Raw genomic sequence first — 26,782 nt, 5'->3', positions numbered from 1 at the left:
TGCTATACAGTAGGACCTTGTTGTTTATCCCTTCTCTATATAAACACTCACATCTGCTAACCCCAGCCTTCCTCTCCATCCCTCCGCCAAGCCCCTCTTCCTTGGCAAACACCACTCTGTTCTCTGGCTCACTGTTTTTCTTATCCCAACTTAAAGGTGGCACGGAGGCCGGTGTTGAACTGCTCAAGTCTGCACTGTTGGCCAGAAGAATGGAGACCAGATCCTAAAGGCTTCCTCCTTCCTCCGTTCCTTGTGGATTTTCCATCATGACGACTCCACACTAAATCTATTCACTCTGAAACCCAGAACCCTCTTTTTCTTCTCCATTTGCTTAAGTACCATAGTGGAGAAAAGAAAAATGGAGCAATATTCGGTGCTGCATCTCTCAGTTCCTCTCGTCAGCTTCTCTACAACACTGCTCTGCTCTGTGATTTTCTTACCTCGTGAAAAGGAAAACAAGGGCTGGAAACAGGGAAACTGGAAACACGGGCTCCCCTTCATCGTGCCAACCCTGCCTTCTCCTTGGGCCTATTGGAAGAAGCCCAGATGTGAGTTCCTGAGAGATTTTATGCTGTATAAGTTCTATTTCTCCCCTAAGCAGAAACTAAGACGCTCAGTAAGTACTCATTGCTGATGCAGTAGACAGCCTTTGCTCAATGTGGCAGTACTGTCACATGGTTAAGGGCTGAGGCTCTGAACTTGACCGGCCTGGCATCAAATCTGGGTTCTCCTACTTCCTCATAGCTGTCAAGTTGTTTCATCTCTCTTGCCTAAGTTTCCTTGTCTGTAAAAGAGGGACAGTAACATTGCCTTGTGGGGTTATTGAGAGCGTCGAATGAAAATGCTTGTAAAATCTTGTCCAAATGCATGGCACATATGTGCTCAATAATATTTTGTATTATGAAGTGGGTACACGGTGCATTTTGTGGGATGAGACAAATGCATGTGCACCATACGTAGGATCTGAAAACAGAAAACAAGGCTCCTTGTTACTAGATACTAGGGAAAGGTGTGTGCTGGGATTGGAAGGGCAAGGTGGCTGAGGGGAGTGTGAGCGCAAGAGTGAGACCCAGCCTCAAATGAGCCCAGCCACACACATTACGGGCCCGTTGTCAGACATCACCATTCAGCCAGTGCCTCGAGGTCCCCTGGAGGAGACCTGTGACCCACAAAATGGACACATGAAAGCCCCACCCCCAAAATGCACAGAGGTCCCCAAAGGGTCAGAACCAATCCAGGGGGACACAGTCCACCACAAGGGGAAGTCAAAGAGTTTCACGCAACACTCAGTTTTTCTCCATCCAGATTAAACCGAGAGTCTTGCAACCAGCAATGGCTTCCTGAAAAGGGCACATTTCATGTCCCCCCATCCATGTCCATGAAATCATTCTTCCAAGTGTGGCACTGGTGGTGAGGGTGGAGGAGAGGGGTTTCTCCTGAACTTCCCTAATGGGAGACAGGAAGGATAAATTTTGCTTAACATTAAAGATGAAACAAATTTATCAAAGACATCGGGGCAAATTACCATGTAATGACCCAATATTATGAGCCACATTTAAGTTTCCTTACTACTTTCATTGAATTATTAAAAGAAAATAAAAATCATCTTTAGCTACCTTGTCTAGGCAACTGATGGGTACAAGGACTCCCACAGAAACTGCTTTAGCTTCTACCCCATCTACAAACAACAATTCATTTTATATAACTTTTCTCTTGTTATGGAGACCAAGATGATATCACCAAGCTATGCCTACTGGAATGTATGTGTTCAGACTTTTCTAACATTAATGCTCGCTAATAGCCACAGCAGGAAAGAACAGAAGATAAATAGCTTATTTGCTCTGTTTATACTTCTATTTCTAAAGCTAATGTTTAAATCTACCAAACTATTTTTATCACAAGCCTTTGGAATCTGAAAACTGTTATTCTCTAGTGTTACGCCAGAGCCCTACAACCAAGGTGATAGATCATTTCCAAGTGGTAATACTACTGCTGATGATAATAGCCTTTAATTTGACAAACAATTGGCTTTGCATCCAGAAATGGATAATACAGCACCACACTAAAAGGCAAAATTGTTCTTTTTTTCCCCCTGCAGTGGATATTAGGGATATTTCTTGAGTCATGTACAACAATGCTCAAATCACTGATTTTAGTATTCCCAAACGAGAGAGAGTCTCAATTATTGAAAATTCTGCTGAGAATTTGCCTGTCTAACTGGTGATTCAAAATTGAAACTATTTTCTCAAATTGTAGAGGCTGGGAGTTCTACTCAAGACAGATCCCCTTTATACCTTTTAGTATCTTTCATCTGCCTTCCAGTTCTAGCCTCATTTGTTACATTTCTGCCCCTTGTATTTCCCACTGTGCCATCTTAGATTTTGGGGGGTGAGGGTTCCTGGGCCACGGGTGGTCTGTACACCCACTCCCTCTTCCTGAATCACTTGCTTCCACCACAGACCCCTCTTTAGTGCTGAAGTCTTCCCTTAGCCTCTAGACCAGACCAGTATTTGGTCCTGATTTTATACCTTCACACAACTTCATATGTCTACACTATACAATTATTTATTTGTGTAATTATTTTATTATTTATCTCCCCCACAAGCATGAAAGCTTTATGAGAAAACCGAGCTTGTCTGTTTAGTTTACGATTAGAGATGCAGCATCTAACATGGTACTTGACACAAATAATAGAAGCTCAGTACATACCTGTTAAATGAGACTCACATACCTAGAGAACAGCCTTGTGGTTGCCAAGGGGGAGAAGGGGTAGGGGAAAAAAGGAATGGGAGCTTGGGATTAACAGTTGCAAACTATTATGTTTATATAGGATGGATAAACAACAAGATCCTTCTGTATAGCACAGGGAACTATATTCAATATCCTATGATAAACCATAATGGAAAAGAATATGAAAAAGAATATATATATATATGTATAACTGAGTCACTTTGCTGTACAGAAGAAATTAACACAACATTGTAAATCAACTCTACTTCAATATTTTTTTTAAAAAATACCTGTTAAATGAATAAATATTTTTCATTTTTTGGAAAAGTCATCAATAGTCTGGCATTTTCTCAGAGAGCAAGCCAACCATACCAGCTTTAGCAAAAAATGAACAGTCTACAAATGAATGTTTATTAAGTCCTGTGAAGTAATATATCATATACACCCAACTTTACTCCCTTGTTAAATGTATCTTTGTTTGATGATGTATATTTGGTGGAGCCATAGGGTCAGGATTCTAAGTAGTCTATTTCCAACAGGGCACTAATAGAATTTGCTGTTCGGTAGGTTGTAAGCTTCTGTAGTAATGTCTACCATAAGATAGAATATAACACTGAAATGGGGGGAAAATAATCAGTTTAGCTAATTTTCTGGGCACTAAGACTCTGGGGAACTCTTAGTACAAAATCCAACAGAACCCCTAGGAAAAGAGAAGGTATGCTGCCCTCAACAAATATCCATCCAGCCCCAGGGCTCCTGAAGCCTCTTCCACAAGTAGTAAAAGTTGTAAGCCCATGATCCATCATTTTTGGTGGGTCTACCTCCTCATGCAGTAGAATTCATGAAAAACCTTCATTAAGCTCACCCCACACATACACATACCCCCAATTTTCCCATTTATTAAAATAGCTGTCAAACTCCTCTGTACTCTTTTCTCCCACCACAAAATGAGACTAACACCCACTAACCTGAAAGGAATATTTCTAAAGTACAGTGAGTCAAGAGAGTGGGAAATTAATATACACGTTATTATAGAAATGTCTAAAATGATTAAGAAGGGATTCATGTCAGCTTCACCAAACTTTACAGCTTTCCAACATCATGGAAAAGTTAGCAGACATAAAATACTTTATGACACTTCTCAGAAAATAAAAGAGAAGAATATAAGTTTCAAAGAAATAAGAAAGTGTCACCAAGAAAAATGTAGAGTCAAAGATTTAAAAAAGAACTCCTGAAACTTAAAAACAAACCCTTTGTATGCCTTGGTAACAGTAATGATGACATTCAAGATGATTAATAATAGAGTCAGCCCTCAAAGCATGTGAGTACCAAGCAAGGCACTCATGGATAATGTCACCATTAGTGGAACCACAACTCTGAATACTTCTTCTTAAGAGGAAAGCCGTGCAGGAGAATCAATTCTGTGTCTCGTCAAGACAAGTGTCCTCTCTTCTTTTCACTCTTAGCTTTGTTTATTGTAAACGATGCAAAAATGAAGCAGCACACTGTTACATTTTGTTTTCCTTTTTCTTTGTTGAATGTGTTGTCTCTTTTTGGTTACTACATAATTTAGTTCCTCCACATAGACGATTTTCAAAGTATGCTTTTTGAAATACACTGTTTTGGTTCCTTAGATGTCTGGATCAAATACTTTGACAACATTCTTATAAAATTCAGTCATGGGTTTGAGATGTCGACCTACAGTACAAATTGAGCCAGTAAACCATGGGCTGTCTGTTCATATTTACCTGATGGGGCAGAATCATCATCAATCACAGGGAATTATTTATTTTCTTGAAACAAGTTATACAAGCAAGCATATCCCGTTTGAGCATGACAAGATTCACTTTGAATGTAGCATCCCCAAACCTAGGATTTAGGTTGTTGGTCAGCTTCCTACTTTGTATTCCACTTAAAGATTCTCCCATCTGGTCATAATCAAGCTCCCCCTAAACACAGGGAGCGACCTTGATCTCCAGGCTAAGAGCTGGCCTGTCTTCTTGGCCAAGTCTCTCTATTTACCCTTGGTGAGAGGTTCCTGATGAACTTATTCATCTGTTTGCAGTTCTTGGGAGGAGAGGAAAAGAGCCTTTAAAATGTTAAAAGGAAATCCTTCAGCCTAAAGTGTAATGACACAGATGATAACTCAGACAAACAAAAAGAAATGAAGAGCCAGAATGGTACGTACGTAGGTAAATAGTAAATACTCTAAAAGCATATTTTTTCACATTTCTTCCCTTAACTTCTTTTTTTTAATAGATCTTTATTGGAGTATAATTGCTTCGCAATACTGTGTTAGTTTCTGCTGTATAACAAAGTGAATCAGCCATATGCATACACATGTCCCCATATCCCCTCCCTCTTGAGCCTCCCTCCCACCCTCCCTCTCCCACCCCTCTAGGTCATCGCAAAGCTCCTAGCCGATCTCCCTGTGCTGTGCTGCTCCTTCCCACCAGCCAACTATTTTACATTCGGTAGTGTATATATGTCCATGCTACTCTCACTTCACCCCAGCTTTGCCCTCCCAACCCCACATCCTCAAGTCCATTCTCTATGTCTACCTCTTTATTCCTGCCCTGCAACTAGGTTCATCAGTACCATTTTTTTTTTTTTAGATTCCATATATATGCGTTAGCATACGGTATTTTTCTCTTTCTGACTTACTTCACTCTGTATGACAGACTCTAGGTCCACCTCACTACAAATAACTCAATTTTGTTTCTTTTTATGGATGAGTAATATTCCATTGTATATATGTGCCACATCTTCTTTATCCATTCATCTGTCGTGGACATTTAGGTTGGTCCCATATCCTGGCTATTGTACATAGTGCTGCAATGAACATTGTGGTACATATCTCTCTCTTTTTTTTTTTATTTTTTTATTTTTATTTATTTATTTATTTTTGGCTGTGTTGGGTCTTTGTTGCTGTGCACAAGCTTTCTCTAGTTAAGGCGAGTGTGGGCTATTCTTTGTTGTGGTGAGTGGGCTTCTCATTGCGGTGGCTTCTCCTTGTGGAGCATGGGCTCTAGGTGCATGAGCTTCAGTAGTTGTGGCACTCGGGCTCAGCAGTTGTGGCTCTCGGGCTCTAGAGTGCAGGCTCAGTAGTTGTGGTGCATGGGGCTTAGCTGCTCCACGGCATGTGGGATCTTCCCGGACCAGGGCTCGGACCCATGTCCCCTGCGTTGGCAGGCGGATTCTTAACCACTACACCACCAGGGAAGCCCCATGTCTTTTTGAATTATGGTTTTCTCAGGGTATATGCCCAGTAGTGGGATTGCTGGGTCATATGGTAGTTCTATTTTTAGTTTTTTAAGGAGCCTCCATACTGTTTTCCATAGTGGTTGTATCAATTTACATTCCCACCAACAGTGCAGGAGGGTTCCCTTTTCACCACACCCTTTCCAGCATTATTGTTTCTAGATTTTTTGATGATGGCCATTCTGACTGGCATGAGGTGATAGCCCATTGTAGTTTTAATTTGCATTTCTCTAATAATTAGTGATGTTGAGCATCTTTTCATGTGCCTCTTGGCCATCTGTATGTCTTCCTTGGTGAAATGTCTATTAAACTTCTTAAACACAGATTGTATAAAGCAATAATTATTAACACTGTGTCATCAGATTGATATTAGTAGATGAAATATATAACAATATAACAATAACAATATAATATACTATGTAACAATAAGAATATAATATCACAAGAATAGAGCTATATTGGAGCAAAGTTTCTGTGTTTTATGAAAACTAAGTTAGTATTAATCTATAAGAGATTGTGATAAACTAAGATGCATTTTATAAGTCCTAGAGAAACCATTCAGGGAATAACTTTTTTAAAAGTTTAGAAAATCCACAGAGGAATTTAAATGGTACACCAAAAATAGTTTCTTAACAAAAAAGAAGGCGATAAAAGAACAGAGGAATAAAGAAATAGGCGATTCAACAGTAACACCTGACTTCAATAACCAAGATTCAATAATTGATAGCGCTACTTTATAAAAAATCAGCAAGGATATAGAAGACCTGAACAACACTACTAACCAATTCAAATTATACATCAATAAAGTTGTGAGGGTTTTTTTTTAGTGACTAATAAATAATATGAAAAAGAAAAATAAATGGCTCCATTTGGAGGCAAATGCCTGATCTCTTTAAAAAGAGAAAACGCAAATTAAAAGTGTATATGAGATACAATTAAGATTAAAGTTTGTAACACACCCGATTGATAATTATATGGACAATAGGCATCCTTATTTATGGTTGGAAGCCATATTAATTTGGTACATCCTCTACGGGGAGCGATTTGGCTTTATCTATCAAAAATTTTTAATTACATGTTCCTTGATTCAGTAATTACATTCCTACTCCCACTGATGCCAAATCACGAATTTACATTCTATTTGCTTCAAGCAAAAGATTGCAAACAATCCAAAAGTCCATCATCCACAGAAGACTAAGATAAATTATGATCTAACCAATGAGTGGAATCTAATGCAGTTGTAAAACTATACAGCTCAATTTGTGGTATTTGGAAAAGATCTGCAATCTCTAGTGCTAAGATGTGAAATCAGGAAATTGTGTAAAGAGTAACCTGCATTTGTGAAGTATGGGTAAATACAGGAATGCTAGTAAAAGCATTAATAATACGTTCTATACATGCCTTCAGGCAATGGAGTTGAGTTCTTTAAAAAATGGAGAAGTGATGAAACTGTATTTTCATGGTCTACTCTTTTGTACTTTTGAAATTTTGTATCGTGCAAAAAATCAAAAACAATAACAGCATGGCAATTATCTTTAAAAGGGGGCTTTGAATAAGCTTAAAAGGGATATCAAGAGAGAGTACTGGGCCCATGCTAACTAGGATAGAATCTTTCCGTTCTGATTCTTAATCTAAAACATTGAGCCATTCATTAATATACTGGCTTACAAGTTCTTGCTTGTCACTAGAGCAACAACTACAAATTTTGACTTTAAAATACTTTTATTTGGGGGAAGTTTCTATTTACTTACCAGAAAACTTATTTAATTTGAACTTGATTTTTTGCATGGTAGAAACTATTTTTTAAAAATCAAACATTCCATTTTAAGGTAATTTTTTTAATTGAGGGTTTATTTTCCTATAATCCATGATGATAAAAAGCAATCATTTCAGAATATTATTTGAGGCTGCTGGAAGTTTTGAGGGTAATTATGCTAAAAACTAAAAAATGAGTCTTTGACCCAAACTTTGAGAGCAGAAATCATTTATTCCTGCTCTCATAGAATTAATGATAATTCAGCATCCTTGAAACAAGGATTTCCCCCTGGATAATCTCATATAGACACATGTTCCTTACCAAACCTCATTACACTAAATATTTTTAGGTCTCTTTAGCCTTTTTTTTTTTTTTTTTTTTTTGGTAGCCCTTTCTTTCTTGCCCAAGATTTTTACATTGGTGTTAATGCTATGCCTTCTATTAACTTTATTACATCTCCTCAAAACTTAAAAATTTCTGAATAGGTTAACAAAACTTTCAAAGATGCAGTACCAGTGAGCTGAGGACTGTCAGAGGAAATAAAATGTCAAAAACCCACACAGAGTAGACAGGAAGAAAAGCTGATCTCACCAACTCCCCAAGGCCGTTTCTACCAAAGAAGCTCCCCATTGACCCCTAAAGATCTAAGACTAACACTTGACTTCAGACCCCAAATGTTTTTCTCTTTTAAATATAGCCATTGACTTATATTTTTTCCTGTGCCATTTAGCAAACATTAGTTGAGGGACTATATGTCAGAGACAGTCTGCTCAGCATTAAAAATGGGAAAACAATAAGTCTCAGTCCCAACCTGCCAGGAGCTAAGAGTCCACCTGGGGAGACAACCACACACAAGCGTAATTGTAATAAAGTGTATAAGGTAGAGAGCACTGCAAAAAAAGGAAGTGATTCTGAGACAGGCTGGGACCTGGGACCTGGGACCCTTGGCTGCAGTGCTTGCACCTGGACAAATGTCTCCTCCAGCAACAAAATACAAAGAAACTATAAGGGACCACAAATAACTGCGTGCATGCACAGCTGGGGCAAATTATGGACAAGATCCAAAAAGACCAAAAAGCCCAACTGCCACTTCTGAGGAGCCGGGAGCAAAAGCGGGGCACTGCACATGCCCCCTGCACTCAGCACCACCTAAGGGGGTGGGCAGACCACCTAAGCCACCCCTCCGGCCCGACCCCTGGACCCTCCCCTCACCCCATATAAGGAACCAGCTCGCCCCCCACTCAGGGAGTGAGTGAGCGAGGGAACCTGTTGCTTGTTCTCGCTCCCCTCTGCTGCAGCAGGGGCCCCAATAAAGCCTCGCCTGGATTTCTTGTCCGGCCTCTGATCAATTTCTACTGATTAAGGAGGCCAAGAACCCTGGTTGGTATCAATTCATTCTGCAATAGGAGTGGTGATGTGTGGATAGATTTTAAAAGATGAGTAGAAGTTTGTTAGGTGCTCAGTGCAGAAAATTGCTCCTGGCAGCAAGTAGGGGCTGTGAAACAGGATGGTGTGTTAAGGGAAATACCAAGTAGTGAGGAAATTAAAGAAAAATAACCCTGAGGGGTGGAGGTTAACCCCCCACCAGGCCTACCATCCTAGTTTCTCCTCACTTACCAAGGAATTTGTATTATAAACCCAGGAGAATTTCATAAGTCTTGGGGAAATTCAAATGTTATGTTTATAGGTAGCTTGTAGACTATAAATTTACCTACAGACATTCCTTACAGAATTGTCTGCAGTGGCAAAAGTGTGGAAGCCACCTAGATGCTCATTGTTTTGAGTCTGATTAAATAAATTATGATAGCTCCATGAAATGTAACGGTACGAAATTATTTTTTAAACTAAGGTAGTGCTACATGTATTAAAATGGATCTCGCTCCAGGATATAAAAATATTCAGCAAAATAACAAAAACTAGGGGCAGACCATGTGTATACTGCCTTTTGTGAGGGATTTTTAAATGTGATGCATACATTACTAGGATATGCTCTATTAAACACATAACGGTTATCAGTTCTTAAAAACCAGGGCTTCCCTGGTGGCTCAGTGGTTGAGAATCTGGCTGCCAATGCAGGGGACACGGGTTCGAGCCCTGGTCTGGGAAGATCCCACATGCCGCGGAGCAACTAGGCCCGTGCGCCACAACTACTGAGCCTGCGCGTCTGGAGCCTGTGCTCCGCAACAAGAGAGGCCGCGACAGTGAGAGGCCCGCGCACCGCGATGAACAGTGGCCCCCGCTTGCCGCAACTAGAGAAAGCCCTCGCACAGAAACGAAGACCCAACACAGCCAAAAATAAATAAATAAAAATTAAATAATGTATAATTCAGGTGTACTTTAAAAAAAAAAAAAAACCAGAACAGCTCAGGAAGTCATTCTCTTCCCTCATTCCCTCTTTCATCTGTGAAAAATAAACAAGCTAATACTAATCAGGACAGTCAGAGGATGAGAGATGCAGCAGTGAACAAGAATTCCTAAGCAGTTGTAGATCTTCCCGCAGAATTAATCATGCCAACGCAAACACTGTGTATAATTCTTCAGCTAGAGTTTTTCGCCGGCACGCTGTTCTTTTGATCAACAAATAAAATCTTATTTTCCTTTCTTCTTTCTTTCCTTTATCTTGATATGGGGGCCAGAGGCAGAGGCTTGGGGACTGTCAAGCTGGGAGACTGTGTGTCCCCTGGAACACAAGGACTCTGTCTGCCAAGCATCAGAGTCTGCCATCAGGGCAGCAAGCCATTCTATTCAACAACAGCCTGGGGCTAAAGGGGAACAAAACAAGAAGTGTGGATGTTTTATAGATGCTGCAAGACGCTGCTGCACCGTGGATATGGTTGTGTTACAGTCGCTTCTGTCCAGACAGTGAAATTTTGAATTTTGTGCTAGCAAAACATACTAACATTCGCTATCTCTCATGTACCTAAAAGTTTGAATCCACTGTTTTTGTTTTTGGCTGTGCCGAGTGACTTGTGGGATCTTAGTTCCCTGACCAGGGATCAAACCCCAGGCCCACGGCAGCGAAAGCGTGGAGTCCTAACCACTGGACTGCCGGGGAATTCCCAGACTCCACTGTTTAAAATCCTCCTCCTAGCCCTCAACACTCTCACTTTTAGACATCTGAGCTATCCTAAATTATTAATGAATATATCTGTACATATCCATGGAAATAAGCTGAATTTAAGGGAGGAACAAATGTGCCATGGGTGCAAGAGCAGGACCTGACCACATAACACCCAGGAGTAATTTGCAAGTATAATGTACCAAGTTCAATGTCCAGAGCTCTTCACTCTCCCCTGAAAAAATCAAGAAAAGAAATATACTGTATTCACTGCACTATACTCCATTTCCTAAAACACTGTTGTAAATGCTATGAAGAGTGATGGGCTAAAATAACCTGGTAGGTTCCACATCCGGGCCTTTGAGGTTGGAGAGCCAGGCTCTGTGGACAAGCAGAGGAGGGCAGAGGTCAAATGCACTACACCGCCCCTGTCTTAGCCCCACGGTGGTCCTCCCAGTGTCGTCAGGGTGCCACGCATCTAACTCTTCTTCAGCAGCAAGCAGCCGTGTAGTTCATCATCTTATAGAAATCCTAGGTGTTAATGACCTCACTCCTGTCAATTAGTATCTTTCACCCATTCCCAGGTTTCAGGAATCATATGGAATTTTTCCTGCTTTTATTCCTTTAATATTGAAGCAGAATCCAGCCTCCGTACCCTGACACCAAATTAAATCTTGGAGACAGAGTTTTGGGTGAAGTGGAAAAGAATAGCTTTATTGCTTTGCCAGGAAAAGGGGGCCACAGTGGGCTAAAGCCCTCAAAACTGTGTGTCCCAACTTGGAGAGGGCAGTGAGGAGTTTCACAGTAATGGTTCAAGGAGGGTGTGATCAGCTCATGGACATTCTTCTGATTGGTTGGTTGGGAGGTAAGCAGGAGTCAGCATCATCAACCATCCGGTTCCAACTGGTCTCGGGTCTACATGCCTGTGGGCAGCATACAGTTAACTTCTCCCACGTGGTGGGGGTTTCAGTATCTGCAAAACAGCTCAAAGATACTGTGACGTGTACCCTTTGAGGGGGAACCAGGACCTGCCCCAAGGCTGCACTGTTGTTTCTCGACTGTTCCTCCCTTGTACCTGCATCTCCTCCCTTCCCTGATTAGCAGCTGTTTGAACCTGCCCTTTGGAAATCAGGGAAAGTCATGGAGGCTGAATGAAGCCTATTTCCTGTAATCAAAGAAATGGGGGACGCAGAAAGGCTTCCGTGCCCAGGAGCCCCACAGGGTCCTGCTTGGTATCAACATGAGTTTTCACCCCAGTGGATTCCAGCGTCCAGAGGCAGCCCATACATCCCTCACTTGCCTATTTGTGCCTCTCTCCTCCTACTGGATTTCTCATTATGGACCTCATTTCACTCTCTGAACCAATTTCTGTTCACTACCTTCACTTGAAGATCCAGCTGACTGCCTCTCCAAGCTCCAGGTCATGGCTCTTCTGAGGCTGGGTGTGATCAAACCTAGAAATATTAGGGCCTCTCTTTGCCAGCCCCTGGGCTGCCCACACTTGATTTTTCCCATGTGGACAAACCTTTTGTACCTGTTCAGCACTGTAGCTCATGTTACAAGAAAGACCTTCATACTCTGAGTTTCTCCTCTGCTCTTCAAGCTGGTCATCTCATAGCTCACCGCAAATTGCTCACAAAGGTAAGCTTCAAACACACAAAAAGGGTTCTAGGTGATTGCATCTGGTTGTTCTCCCCAGAAAGCAGTCTCTCTCTCAGACAATGATCAGCATGTAGGGTGTTTATTATGGGATGCTTTTGGGACCAAGACCTGTGGAGGGGAAAGGAAGCAAGCACGACTGGACAGAGGGAGAAGTCGGGCTGTGATGCAGCCCCAACGAAGGGCTCAGCCAACCACAGACGGAATTCTGCAGAGCGGTTCTAGCAGGGACGGAGCCCTGACATTCCGGCATCGGTCAGTCATTGAATGAGAGCTGCCCATCCCCAAAGAGGGCCAGCAGCAGAGGGGCATCTTTGAGCTACATTGCCAGCAGCTGGGGGAAAAAGTCCTTTATTATTTAAGGGCAGCATAGAGTCCAACTCAGGGCCACTCAGGACCGTCCCCTTCTCCTCCACTCTCCCTGTTTCATTGGTCCCCAAACTCTGTCCCATTTTTTCTTGTGGCCACAGACTTCGACATCTGCCTCTACCCCCTGGTGACCAGCAACGCCCCCTCTACACTACAGTCACTCATCTAGGGTAGATGGGGTGGTGAAAATGACCAAAGACACAACACTTACGGCATCTGTGTCAATACAGTAAAAATAATAACTGCATCTCCTTCCTAGAGATTAAATCGGATAAAGAACAGGGCGCACACAACACGATGTTTGGTACCTAGACAATGTGAGGTGTATTTTATTTTACTTTATTTTTTATTTTATTTTTTGGCCACATCATGCGGCGTGCAGGATCTTAGATCCCCAACCAGGGACTAAACCTGTGCCCTCAGCAGTGGAAGCGCAGATCCCTAACCACTGGACCGCCAGGGAATTCCCTGAGATGCATTTTCGTCATTATGTGCACCTTCCAGTGTTCCCCATTTGAGAAGAGAAAGTTAGACTCCATTTTAGTCATCTGTACCCTGGCGCAAAATGGAAGGAAAGAAAAGGGAAGATATTTTAAATCTGGAAGCATCTGGAGTTCATAAATGATCAAAGCAATACGACGCATCCCCGTTTTACTTATAACAAATGATCTGGCCTAAAAAGGCCTGGAAAGACCCCTTTTCCTACCTCCCCACAGCTCTGCAGAAATCATGGGAGGCTGAACTATTTCTCCGGTTTCACTGGATGTGGAGCTATTTACTGCTGACAAATTAGGAAGCCCAGCAGGTCACTCGCCGCCGTCCCGCTGGATCACAGACGTGCCGCCCGGAAGCAGATGCTGACCTGCCCGCTTAGTCTGCAGCCCCTGCAGCCTCCGCTCCTCAGTCCCACTGCTGGATCCTTCGTAGCCTCCAGCCTGACCCCAGGGCACCTCTGTCGCAGGTTGAAAAATAACTGCTAAGCTGGAGTCCTCAGCCATGTAAACTCTAGATTATTATGACTAGAATTCAACAGGGCTTTCCTGTCTGCCTGCCTGCGTGGCCTGCGGTGACCTGATGAGAAAGCAGAGCTGGGGCTTCCCTTTCTCCCAGCAGCCGTGGTGTGTCCCCCAGGGGAACCGTGTCAGAACAGAGGTTTCCAAGCCAAAAATACATGACCAGCTTTCCAAAATAGCAGCCACAAAGCAGTCCACGCCCGGCCTGCTCTGTCCATCTGACTCACCTGGGACAAACACACTCTCCTGTAATCCTTCCCTGCCCTTTGTTCACACACAGAAATCCAGTCCTTTGAATACAGTTTCTGAGCTCTGAAATACACTGCTAGCATAATCACGTTAAAGGGACACCTTGAGAGGTTATCTCCCAGACACTAGCAAGCAGTTTCCAAAATCATGTACCACAAATACTCTAGACAGAGTACCAGTCTGCATTCACACCCCTACATTTGTAATCAGTCTCCTGTCAACCAAGGTCCATCACTCACCACATCGTGGAGACAAAAAGACATGCTCACGGTCTGCTTCTCCAGAGGAAGATCCCCATGAGAGACACACACACACACACAAAGACCTAAAAGGAAAGACTGGAAAAGCTCGAGTTCTTTTAGACCATTCAAAATCTGATAAAATCCTCCACTGCCATTACAAGTGGTGCATTGCTGTGCTAAAAACAGCTACTTGGAATGATGAATGTTACTTGTCATGATCCAACCCAAGAGGCTCTGGTCCATTCTGGACCATGTTCAAGACATCCAACACCCTGCGACTCATCAGGGTCCAGGGTGGGTCTGCGGTTCACGGAGGTTAGCTCAGATGAGCAGTCAGAGGAAGAGGCCAGTGGGGTCAACACTTCCGTAAGCTCCCTTACAGTGAGGACGGTGCCCTGGCCAGGCTGCATACGTGACACCGTAACGTGATTGGTGCAGGGCCCCTAACGTATGGTTGCAGAACAAAGTGTTAGTGAATGGTGGTGAGTTCTAGTGTCTGGGAGACAGGTGGATTATAATAGCTAAAGCAGTTTCTCAACAGCATCACTGTAAGGAAAAAACACACTATTGTTTTTATATATGTTACACATAGTGAAAGGGAGCAGGACCCTGTGGGGCTCCTGGGCACAAAAGTCTTTCAAACAGTTGCTGATCAGGGAAGGGAGGGGGTGCAGAGACAAGGGAGGAGAAGCCAAGACACAACAGTGCAGCCTTGGGGCAGGTCCTGGTTCCCCCTCAAGGGGTACACGTCACAATATCTTTGAGCTCTTCTGCAGAACTGAAACCCCAACAAATGGAAGGTGTTAGCATTCTTCATTCCAGAGGAGGCCACAGTTTGGTAACCAGAGAAGCTCATCAGGAGACCACCTGAGGCCAGATTAAAGGAGTGCAGGCCCTGCACACAGACTGATCCTTATCAGCAATCTTGCCCTTGAACCATTGCTGTAAAACTCCTCACCAAATCCTCCCACACTGGGGACACACAGTTTTGAGGGCCTGGGAGGTAGGGGAGGGACTGAAAGTTCCCCTGACAGCCAGCCTCCATCCTTAGGTTACCTAAGGGCTTTCCAAAAGTCACCTCATTAACATAAAAAAAAGGCCACTTTATCACTCACAGCACTTAAGAAATTGCGAATATTACTCAGCCATCAAAAAGAATGAAATAATGCCATTTGCAGCAACGTGCATGCAATTAGAGATTATCATACTAAGTGAAATAAGTCAGAAAGAGAAAGACAAATACCATATGATATCACTTATATGTGGAATCTAAAATATGACACAAATGAACTTATCTACAAAACAGAAACAGACTCACAGACATGGAGAACAGACTTGTGGTTGACAACGGGGAGGGTTGGGGAAGGGATGGAGTGGGAGTTTGGGATTAGCAAATGCAAACTATTATACAAAGAATTGATAAACAACAAGGTCCTACTGTATTGCACAGGGAACTATATTCAATATCCTGTGATAAACCATAATGGAAGAGAATATGAAAAGAATATATATATACACACACACACATATATATATCTGAGTCACTTTGCTGTACAGAAGAAATTAATGCAACATTGTAAATCAACTCTACTTCAGTAAAATTTAAAAAAAAAGAAAAGAAATTCCAAGAGCTCTGTGCTAAGATGGGAACAAAAACCAGATACACATCGTAAATCGTAATATCACATGCCACTGTTGACATTTGGGCTGGATAATTCTTTTTTGTAGTGGGCTATCTTGTGCATTGCAGGATGTTTAGTAGCATTCCTGGCCTGTATCCACCTACCCCCATTTATGACAACCAAAAATGTATCCAGATATTGCCAAAGGTCCCCTCGGGGGCAAAATCACCCTCTGTGGAGACCACTGATCTAAAGGGCCAGGATAGAAGATTTAGGGAGACCCTCAGAATCCCAGAGGTCTGACAGCAGGACCTCAGGCAGGCTGGTTGAGGCTTAGGGACAACTCTCATCTCTAGAAAAGACTTGGGAAGGATAGTTATCAGGATCTCTTTCTTTGAAAGTGGTCTCACCCAAAGTGGCTTGAACAATAAAAGATAATCTATTAGAATAAGACCTAAAAAGCCCAGAGATAAGCTCCCTTCAGGTCTGTGAGAATCTAAAAGCTCAAATAAGACCATCAGGACTCAGTTTTTCTCCATTGCTGGACTCTGCTTTCCTGTGTGATATGGCCCCTGCTTGTGGTGGCCAAGCCCCACCATTCCTGGTCTAATCCCACTAGCTCAGAAACCAACCCTGACAGGAAGAGAGCTTCTCTTTCTCAATAGTCCTAGGGGGAAAAAAAAACCCTCACATTTGAGTCTCTTTGGACCATCGTGGCTCATCTCAGACTAATCAGATTTAGGAAACTGATCAGTTGTGGATCATGCCAAGTGATCAGGTCTGAGTCACATGCCACTCCTGGATCTGGGAACAAGGAACAGGCCAGTTTCACCCAAAGTATCTGGAGTAACGGGGAGGCAGAGTGGTTCCCTAAAGAAACTCAAGATGCTAATACCAGAAAGCGGTAGTAGTGGGCTCTGGGCAGGTACAACAGTGTAAGTTAGCAGCCCAAGCCTGGGAAAATGAAGATACTGGACCAGAAATCAAAGCAAGGGCTCTTGTTGTAGTATAAATACAGAGGTCCCGTGCTGGCCTCAGGGTACAAGCTGCTCAGATGGGACACTATTTATAACTATTTTCTCTCAAACTTTCCTTCCTAGATCTGTGAGCACTTATTAAACATGAAGGGGTTTATGCATTCAAACAGCAGCATTTAATCTTTCCCCCTGCCTGGCTCTATTTGCATACCTTTACTTTCATTCTGCCCTTTCTGAAGATCCCCTCGGGTAAATTCAGACTTGGACCAGCTCCTTCCAGCTTGATTACAGACACTTTCTGTTTTCTGCTGCTCAAACACTGAGCTATGGTGAGAGAGTGAGGTCTGCTAACCGCCATGGCCAGGTTGAGGGCAGGGAGGGAGACTTGTAATATCTCCCACTGCAGTGGGAGGAGGATATTTCTTCCTGACTTAGTGAGCAATTTATGTCCAGAAACAGAACACTTTTCATGATTTCTGCCTTCATCTTCACGTGGTGATCTCCCTGTGTGCGTGTCTGTGTCCATAGATCCTTTTTTATTTTTTTTATTATTTATTTTTGACCGCGCTGCACGGCATGTGGGATCTCAGTTCCCCAACCAGGGATCGAACCCGCACCCCCTGCATTGGAAGCGCTGAGCCCTAACCACTGGACCTCCAGGGAAGTCCCAATCCTCTTTTAGTAAGGACATCAGTCACATTGGATTAGGGACCCATCCTACTCTATTATGAACTCATCTTACTAATTACCTCTGCAATGACCCCGTATCCAATTAAGGATAATGTTTTTAAAGTATGGTCTCCCTGATGAGACCATAGGTGCTAGTTTTACTTGTTTAAACGCCAATTCCTTTTATAAAGTCTTTCTGAGGGCCTCTCTACAGACCCTATCCTGTCACATCCACCTCGGATGACATGCTATGCGGGATATGAGAAGAGCAGCTGCGTGTCCCTTATAAACCTGCAGGCTTTTGATCTCATTGTGTGACAAATTGCAGGAGTTCATGTAAAAATGTGATAAGGCTGGTCTGCTCTCCTAGATTTATAGCTGTTTTGCACAGAGTGAAAGTTCCTTGAGGACAGCAACTTCTGTTCAGTGAAGACATTAGAACATCTACAGAGGGACAAGCCCTGTGCTGACAGCGTCTGCATTGGCGTTTGCTGGTCCACGGATTTGCCTGCTCTGGAGATGACAGTCTTGGATCCCCAGTGTCTGTGATAAGACCTGAGAGAGATGCTTTAAGTGTGTGCATCCCTAAATGATAAAAATAGAGCTGTTAATTTACAAGCATTAAAAATATTCAGCGGGTTTGAATACCAGTCCAGGCTGCTTCTCATTAAGGACCTGATAACAACCCTGAACTTCTGTTGTGATCATTTTCTGGTTTGGATTCCTTTTCCATTTTGCAAGCTTGCTGACACAACAAATAAAGCTTTGTCCTGCTCTTTTCTGGACTAAGGCACTGTGTGGCGGTATCCTGCAAAGACTGCAGACCTGCAGATTCTTGTTTTGAATCTTTGTTTTGCCTCTTACAAGTTTGTGATCTGGAACATATTTCACATCTATTTTCTCATCTCTGAAACAGGGGCACAGCTCTCTGACAGAACTGTGCTGAGGTTTAGCTGCGAGGCCCATGCAACATTGGGCAGAGTGGGAGATCTACCCGCAGTTGAATTGTTTCAGGGTTTCTGTTTACTATTTGAAATAATCCTTGGTTTCTGCATCAGTGACCATATAACATTCTCTTTCACTCTTATCTTTACAGAGGCTTTGTCTCTCTAACGTTTAAGGCAAAATGCTAGCCACCTGGTTTATTTGTTAACCCAGGAAAAAAAATGAGCCTCTCTGCTCGGTCTGCAGTCAGTACAGAGGAGCACTCCCCCAGGCCCAGGATGGCTCTGACTTGGACCACTTAACGATGCTCCTTAAGTAATACCAATAAGTATCCTAGCAGAAGAGCACACCAGAGGCATGACAGTCATCCCATGCCTGATGCGGTGTGGGCTGTGGAATTGTTTACTGTGATGTTAACAGTCAATTAAACACACACACACACACACACACACACACACATCTCTCGGGGTAAAACAGATACTTTTGCGAAAACAACCTTCACTAGGAATTGAGCTCTATTTGATAAAGAGCATCCCTTACTACCGGGCAAAACATATTTGCTGAGACCTCTTCACCCTATTTCCTTTTTCTTATTTCTTCATAACTCCCCAGATGGCTTGTTCAGAGAATACCATCATTTGCCCACCCAAAGTAAATAGAATCGGCTGACAAGCACATCTCCAGTAAAAGAGACCTAGACAAAGCTTTGGCTCTTTAGGGGTTATCTGCATATTTCCTAAATGCATACTCACATCCTTAGCATCTGATTATGGGGCTTGTTTTCTTGGATGGTCAGCCTCATCTTTTGTGTGCATATTCAGCTCTAAGCTCACCCTTCAGGCTTTTATCCTCTGTCGTGGACCTTGTCTTACGAGATTTCTAAGCAATTCATTTATTTTTTTTTTCATTATCATAAACTTTTATTTTAGCTCACTGTTACCAAAAGGAATTATTGCAAAATAAAAAAGCGATAATGAACAATTAGACAAAGAGGATATGGACTGACATCACACAATAAAAAACAAAACCCACTACAGCAAGAACATTTGAACTACATTCCATACACTTTAAAAAATTGCTCCCCCTCTATTTTCCACACATATTTTATCTACACATAGACTATAGTTTCCCGGGTGCCTCACTGATTGTTGATCTAGTAGCTCCATGCACTTCAAGGGCTGCTGTGGGCATAAGTGGTACAACAAGTGGCCAGGAAAAGCAGCAGCCTTAAATACATCTACCATCACCACCCAAGACAGGAATGGGTCAGCTATTCTCGGCGGCTTGTGTACAGGGATTAAGCAATTCATTTATTTAGCAAACGTGTATTGAGCACTTCCTAAGGATAAGAGTCTTTGCTAGGAGTTGAGGATACATATGTAAATGAACCACACAGGACCACGACACAGGATACAATAGCTGTTACAACTGCAGGAGTTGTAAGCCAGGGCAGCACAGAACCAGCACATTTCATCAGAAACCTAACTTTCTGAGCAGGCCCCGCACCGCCGCTCCAAAGCTAAGGCCGCACACCTGGGAAATGAGAGAGTCGTGACCTCAGATACCGTGCCCGACAGACGTGACCTTACAAGTACAGGGCTCCATTCATGGCGGGAGAGCTGGCTAAGGAAACAGGGGCCGCTTCTCAAGGCCTTTGCTGCTAAGCGAATCAGAAAGAACCATCACACGGGGTCAAAGTGTGACTACGTATTACTTCACTCCTCTAGTTCTTAGTTTCAAGGCTGTCACAAACGATTCCTCCTATTTCTGACCATTCATTCACTATGAGTCCTGAGTAATTCTCTGACAGGCACGGGAGACAGAGACCAAGCTGTGGACTCAAGCTCACTGTGCCCTTAACCTGTCACTCCCTTTCCACACTTGGATTTCACACCACGACCGCCTTTGATGGTGCAATGCTTATTCCTGTTATTCTTGGTCTTGCTTTTTTTTTTTTTTTTTTTAAGGAATTTGTTCTCTGCTTTCTTGCTTTGAAATAACAACTCCTTGCAGTGTATTTCATAAGTGCCAAATCAAATTGATGGAGGGATTGCAACCAGGAACATTTTTTTGGAAATTACATGTTTAGGAATCTGTAGGTAGGCTAAGAGGATAAGAAACTGAGGCTAATCCACAGAAATGCATGATCCTTAAGTTAACCACAGTTGAACCTCTACAGGGCTGTTTTTATAAACAGAATAAATCTCAGATAATATAACGAAGGGCTCAAAGCCATTTGTCAGTGTGCTTGGAGACGTGCAACCTTGTGTTCTAATTAGAGAAGCAGGTACCAATAGGATTTCTAGGGAACAAGACACCATCCTGTGTACCAACAGGACCTGTTTCTCTTCTCTCCAGTCCAGAATGGAAATAAATATGGCAGCACTCTGCTTCTGTTTAACTCCAGTAAACTCTAAGTGCTGCCCATATAACCCCAAACATTGTTATAATGTCAACTAAAGTCCAAAAGGCAAGTTTTGAATGGGTCAACCCACCGTAAAAAAAAACCTTCATTGTTTTTATTATTTTTATTTGGGTTTCCCCAGAAACAAATTATTTTTGTGTGGGTCCTCGGACATAAGGACTCCAGTATAGAAAGTTTATTTAGGACACAAAGAAAACACCTACAGGGGAGTAGGAAGTGATGGGGGAAGGGAAGACAGCCAACAAGAGAGTTACAGAGCAAGTCACCAGAGGGGGCAACCAGAGCTCGCCACTGTGGAGACTCTGGGCAACAGTATAGCATTCATACCAAAGAATGCTCCCACCTTAGGTGTTATGGGCTGAATTACGTCCCCAAAAAGAGATTCTGAAGTCCTAATCCCCAAGACCTCTGACTGTGATCTCACCTGGGAATAGGGTCATTGCACATGGAATTAGTTAAGTAGAGATGTGGTCCTACTAGAACAGGGTGGGCTGTTAATCCAATGTAGCGGGTGTCATTACAAGAAGATGACGTGAAGATACAGGGAAGAAAGCCCTGTGAAGGTGGAGACAGAGGTGGGAATGATACAGCTGCAAGCCAAGGATTACTGGCAACCAAGGATTCTACGTAGAGTCTCAGAGGGAGCATGGCCCTGCCAACACCTTGATCTTGAACTTCTAGCCTCCAAAATTGTGAAAGAATACATTTCTGCTGTTTTAAGGCCCGCAGCGTATTGGATTTTGTTGTGGAAGTCCTAGGAAACTGAGACACTACATAAGGATCTGGGGTATTTATACACTACCATCAGTCAGTGGTCGAGGGCTGCTCAACCAGTGGCTAAGGGGACTTATACCCGCAGTTCTTCTTGACTTTCAGGCACAGCCAGAGAAGCCTTTCTAGGCTCCAGAATAGTCCCCAGGCGTAGAGATACAAATACGGCAGTTGGGAGCACACTGACCTAGTCTACGGGCTGGGTCGCACTTCCCCGTTGCCTACAAGATCAAGTTCAGCTCTCTAGACTAGGAGCAGAAGAAGAGCAATTTGAGGACTGAGAGGGAAAACAAAAACAGATTCTGCCAACAACACAAGTGAGCTTGGAAGTGGATTTTTCCCCCCAAGCCTCCAGATAGATGCCAGCTAGCCAACACCTTGACTTTGGCTTCTTGAGGACCTTTAAAGCCACTAAGTGTTGGTGCGGTGTGTCATGCAGCACAGATCACTGAAACAAGACCTGTGCCCTTTGTTCACAGTTGGAACACTTCCCCAGATTAGGCATGCTGCATGCAATATCTCTAGCTTCACCACAACCTTGAAAAGTCAGTCCGGTAGAATTATCTCCATTTCACAGATAAGGAAACTGAGTTTCACAGAGGTTGAGCAACTCATATAGATTTACCACCAATGCCCTTATTATTTCTACTCTTGCCTTTTAATGATAAAACAACACTTGCACCTCTGATTTTATAAGGTCATTTTCCAATGTGTGCCATGTAAAGAAATTCTGGCACAGACATTGACAAGGGCTGGGCTTCTTGCTGCCTTTAGGAAACCAAGTGTCACTGTTGTAAGGCTTCCATAGGCATATGCCCAGAGGCATGCTGACTGCTCCAGGAAAGCAGTGGGGAGCAGAGGCCCCACAGGGCAGTAAGGGTCCACCTACCACTCACCATATGTCAAGTGGGGACAGGTCAGCATTTGTCTAAGAGGTAAGCCTTCTCAAAGTTGTCACCTGGGAGCATATGGCCATTGGGATAGAAGAAAATGCCCCACTAACATGCCAGGTGTTCAATACCATTTGCCAAAAATATATATTATTTATGACAGCTTTTAATTTCTAGAGGAAGGTGGAGAGGCATTTTTTTCCCTAAGCAATTTTGTGAAATGACTCAGTTATACTCAGTAAGCTGCAACTACTATATACAGGTAAGATGTATAGCCAGACAGTAGTGGGATTGTTCCTTGCTCTTAAAAATATGGCTCCAGACTATAATCTATAAGCAATTAACTATCATCCAGACAACCAAACTGTGAAACAGGCAGAAGGTCAGAACAAACACTTCACAAAAGCAGGAATCCAAGTGGCCAACAGACATATGAAAAGACATTCAATTTCATTAAGGCATCAGAGAAATGCAACCTAAAACTCCAAAGAGACATCACTGACAATCCACCAAAATGGGTAAAATGAGAAAGGCATTTTACATGGACATTGTAAATCAGTTGTTGACAAATCAGTCTCGGTTGATGACAAGGATGGGGCCTGACTGGAAATTTCAAATATTCCTGATGAAAGGAGTATCAGTTGGTCCTTTAGGATAATCTCTAGCAGCATTTACCAAATTTGAATGTACCTTTTCTATATGACCTAATATAATTTCACCGTCTGGTAGACCCAGCAGAAATGTGTGCATATGTTCACCAAAAGACATGTAAAAGAGTGTTCGTATCTACATGGGTCATAATGTGGTGCTTGAAAATTAACATTTTGTATACCAGACCCCGTCACGAGTCCCAGGTTCCTGTCCCTCTGACACTTTCTCTGGAGTGTAGTCTACCCGGAGCTCCCGACGTGCGTCAGGCTGACAGGGATTAGAACACTGGTTCTACCATTTTATTAGCTATGTGGCTTTGGACCAGTCACTTAAGCATCAGTTTTTCTGTCTTTAAAATGGAGGCCATAACAATGCTTATTTCAAAAGATTATAATAAGAGCTCATTATGTTAACATAGACACAGCAGAACCAGGCCCAGCACATAGTAAATGCTCCATCGATGTGATGCCTGTCAAGCCTGTCTCTCCACACTGATACATTTGTATGCACTGGTATAGTTTAAGTATACTCTTGTAAATTCAGCCAGGGGTGAACTTCATATGAGCACTTCAGTCAAGGGACAGGTAAGCATCCAATGATATTGCTAAAAGTCAAATCAGTTAATTGATAAACATTGACATTAATAGGTGTAAGGAATAACTTTATAAGGATGTATGCATTTCTGAGTATGTATCTTTCTAAATTTTTAAAATTCAACTTGGAATGTTGATGATGTGCTTATTTAAACACATGCTATTTTGAACTCAATATAGTACATAAAATGTTTATATTCATTGTATGCATATACAAATGTGTTTAATCAAACTTTTCATTTATTTTCAGCTTTGCTAATTTAATCAATGGTTGAAAAGTTTGAAGGAGTGTAAAAGATGTCTGATAACCTTGAGGTCTTAGTAGAGAGATCAAATAGATCACAGAAACGATATAAAAGAAAATGGGTACACAGCATTGAAGAAATAAAAGAAAGATTGGAAGGAAGAATAAAGGAGAAATACATGTGGATAAACCCAATAGAAATACTAAATATAGATGGTCAACAGCTATAATAATATGGAAAAGTATAACATGAGGGTATTCTTTCTTTTCTGTCCGTTTCAACTATGAACGAACATGTCTTACTGCCTCTGATAAAACACGCTTTTAGTATTTATTGTCTAGGTCTTGAGCTTTCTCAGTGACCATCAACAATGACAGGGAGAGAGTTTTGAAAGAATCCATTTACCTTCCAAGATATTGTTAATATTTTGCTCTCTCAGGAATCCCAGGATCGGAAGAAAACAGTCCCTGGATGACAGCTGGGCAGCGACCTCAGGAACAAGTCCTGGATGGAGCAAGAGGACACAGGTCTCAGCACAGACTTCCCCAGAGCAAGTGGAGGTGACAGGTGGCTGCAGGGCTGGGCTGCATGAAGGAGAGTTTTACATCAAGGGCAGAGATGGGGGGCAGCACAGAATTAATGACAGCAAAAGATTAAGCAACAGGAAAAATGAAGAAATTATTAAAAGTCCAGGGGAAAATACCTGGGGGTAGAAGAAAGGAAACGCAATCATATTACACAGTTCAGCTCGGCTGGGAGTACTATTTACACAGGTATAATAGTGGACACACGCTATTGATTTAACAGATTATGATCTGAATGTCCTGTATTAGGAGGGCTGAGGAGGGAGACAGTTTGAGGGGAACAAAGAGAGAACATGTCTGTGTCTCAGTCGGGGGTCAGGAAAAGCGGGTAAGAAAATAAAATTCTCTCTTAGTAGAAAATCAAAAGGTAGCAGTATAATTATATTAGATATGGAGATAAATATCCAAAGAAAATCTAAGAGTTGATAGTGGCTAGATTCAGAGGTGAGAATGGGAGGATTTGACGGTCTCTCTTTTGGATTATTAGACTTGCAATATTATTTGATTTCAAAACTATTTTAAAAACTAAATTAAAAAGGGGTTAATCTTTGGACTCACTGAGTCTGTAGTCTGAAAAGAACACGGCTGGTAGTGTTTATAATAAAATATAGCAATGTGTAAATTAAATGTGTTAATATTGTAAAATAACCATTCAGCTTCACTGGATGGCTTATGGGATACTTATAAGTGCATAGTCACCATGCTGGCTCCCAACTGGTCAAAGCCTACCAGAATTAAGATACAAGAAGAAGGGTGCAACATGTTTTTATTTAAGAACAAGTGATATATTCAAAATGTAAGACTATAATGGCACTTAGTAATGTGATTTGACAGGATTGTTGGATTATGTTTGCTTTCCCAGAGTAGTCCCTGAGTTCTTGGCCATTCTTAACAATTTTGGCTTTCCTTGACTATCCTATGAGATGGGCAAGCCCCCTGGCTCTGTCTCTCCCAGACACCCTGAGAATAGATAGAACCTCCTTCTCTAGCTCACTCACAACCCACTGGCACAATTGCTAAAGCTTTCCTGGCTGGTCCTTGAGGGATGGAAGGCTGCTGACAGGAGCCCATCACACCTCCTTCTGCTTCGCCACTGCATCTGGGTAGCATGAGAAGAAGCATGAGGAGAAAGCCATGAAAACTTGCTTTTGCTTTTCTCATTCCTTGTGTTCACATAGTAGAAGAAAAGGAAACCACCTTCCGTTGAAACCAGCTGATTAAGCTGATAATGAGACTGAAAGGGCAGTGTGCAAAATCCGCAGGTCACAGTCAGCTTCGGATGAAAGAATTCTAGCCAGAATGCTCTGTATTGCTGCAAGACCCAAGTGGCAAGACATTTAATGAATGAAAATTGTGGTGAAGTTAAAGACATTAGTTATATGAAAAAAATCAGAAAAAAAACGGCAGAGTAAGAGAAAAAAATATACAAAGAGGAAAGTAAAATCATCATGACCCTGTATTGTGGTGAACCCAAAAATGTCTACTCTACTTCCCCAACCCCAGCTCCAGAGCGCAATCTCATGGGGCAAACCAATTGCAGAAATCCCAACTCCTATGTCAAAGTTCATTTTCCAGATAAATCCATTAAATTATTTTTCTTTTCTCTTTTTAATTTCAGTTTTACTGAGGTATAATTACAGAGGCAAGAGACCATTGTTTTGGGGTGCATGAGGAGAGGGGATTCAGAGTGCTGCCTAAACGAGCTCCAGAGACGGGTGCGAGCTGCGGCTATCGGCGCGGACACCAGAGACAGACATGAAACTCTAAGGCTGCTGCTGCAGCCACCAAAAAGCCTGTGTGCAAGCACAGGTCACTATCCACACCTCCCCTCCAGGGAGCTTGTGCAGCCCACCACTGCAACGGCCCCGTGATCCAGGGACAACTTCCCCAGGAGAACACACTGCGCGCCTCAGGCTGATGCAACGTCACGCCGGCCTCTGCCGCCGCAGGCTTGCCCCGCATCCGTAACCCTCCCTCCCCCTGGCCTGAGTGAGCCAGAGCCCCCGAATCAGCTGCTCCTTTAACCCTGTCCTGTCGGGGCAAAGAACAGACACCCTCAGGCGACCTACACAC

General features: G+C 42.7%; 1 long non-coding RNA gene across 1 annotated transcript in view; it reads right to left on the bottom strand.

The window, feature by feature from the left end:
* Positions 1–26,782, bottom strand: part of LOC309629127 — a 292,368-nt gene that overhangs the window by 153,159 nt on the left and 112,427 nt on the right. The window contains exon 4 of the long non-coding RNA XR_014244864.1: positions 24,531–24,629. This is a non-coding gene — a long non-coding RNA (uncharacterized lncRNA). The remainder of the gene's footprint in view (positions 1–24,530; positions 24,630–26,782) is intronic.

This window comes from Balaenoptera borealis, assembly GCF_965194805.1.
Source record: "Balaenoptera borealis genome assembly, chromosome: 5".
In the NCBI taxonomy this organism is placed as follows: Eukaryota; Metazoa; Chordata; class Mammalia; order Artiodactyla; family Balaenopteridae; genus Balaenoptera; species Balaenoptera borealis.
This window is presented reverse-complemented; position numbering and strand designations above follow the sequence as displayed.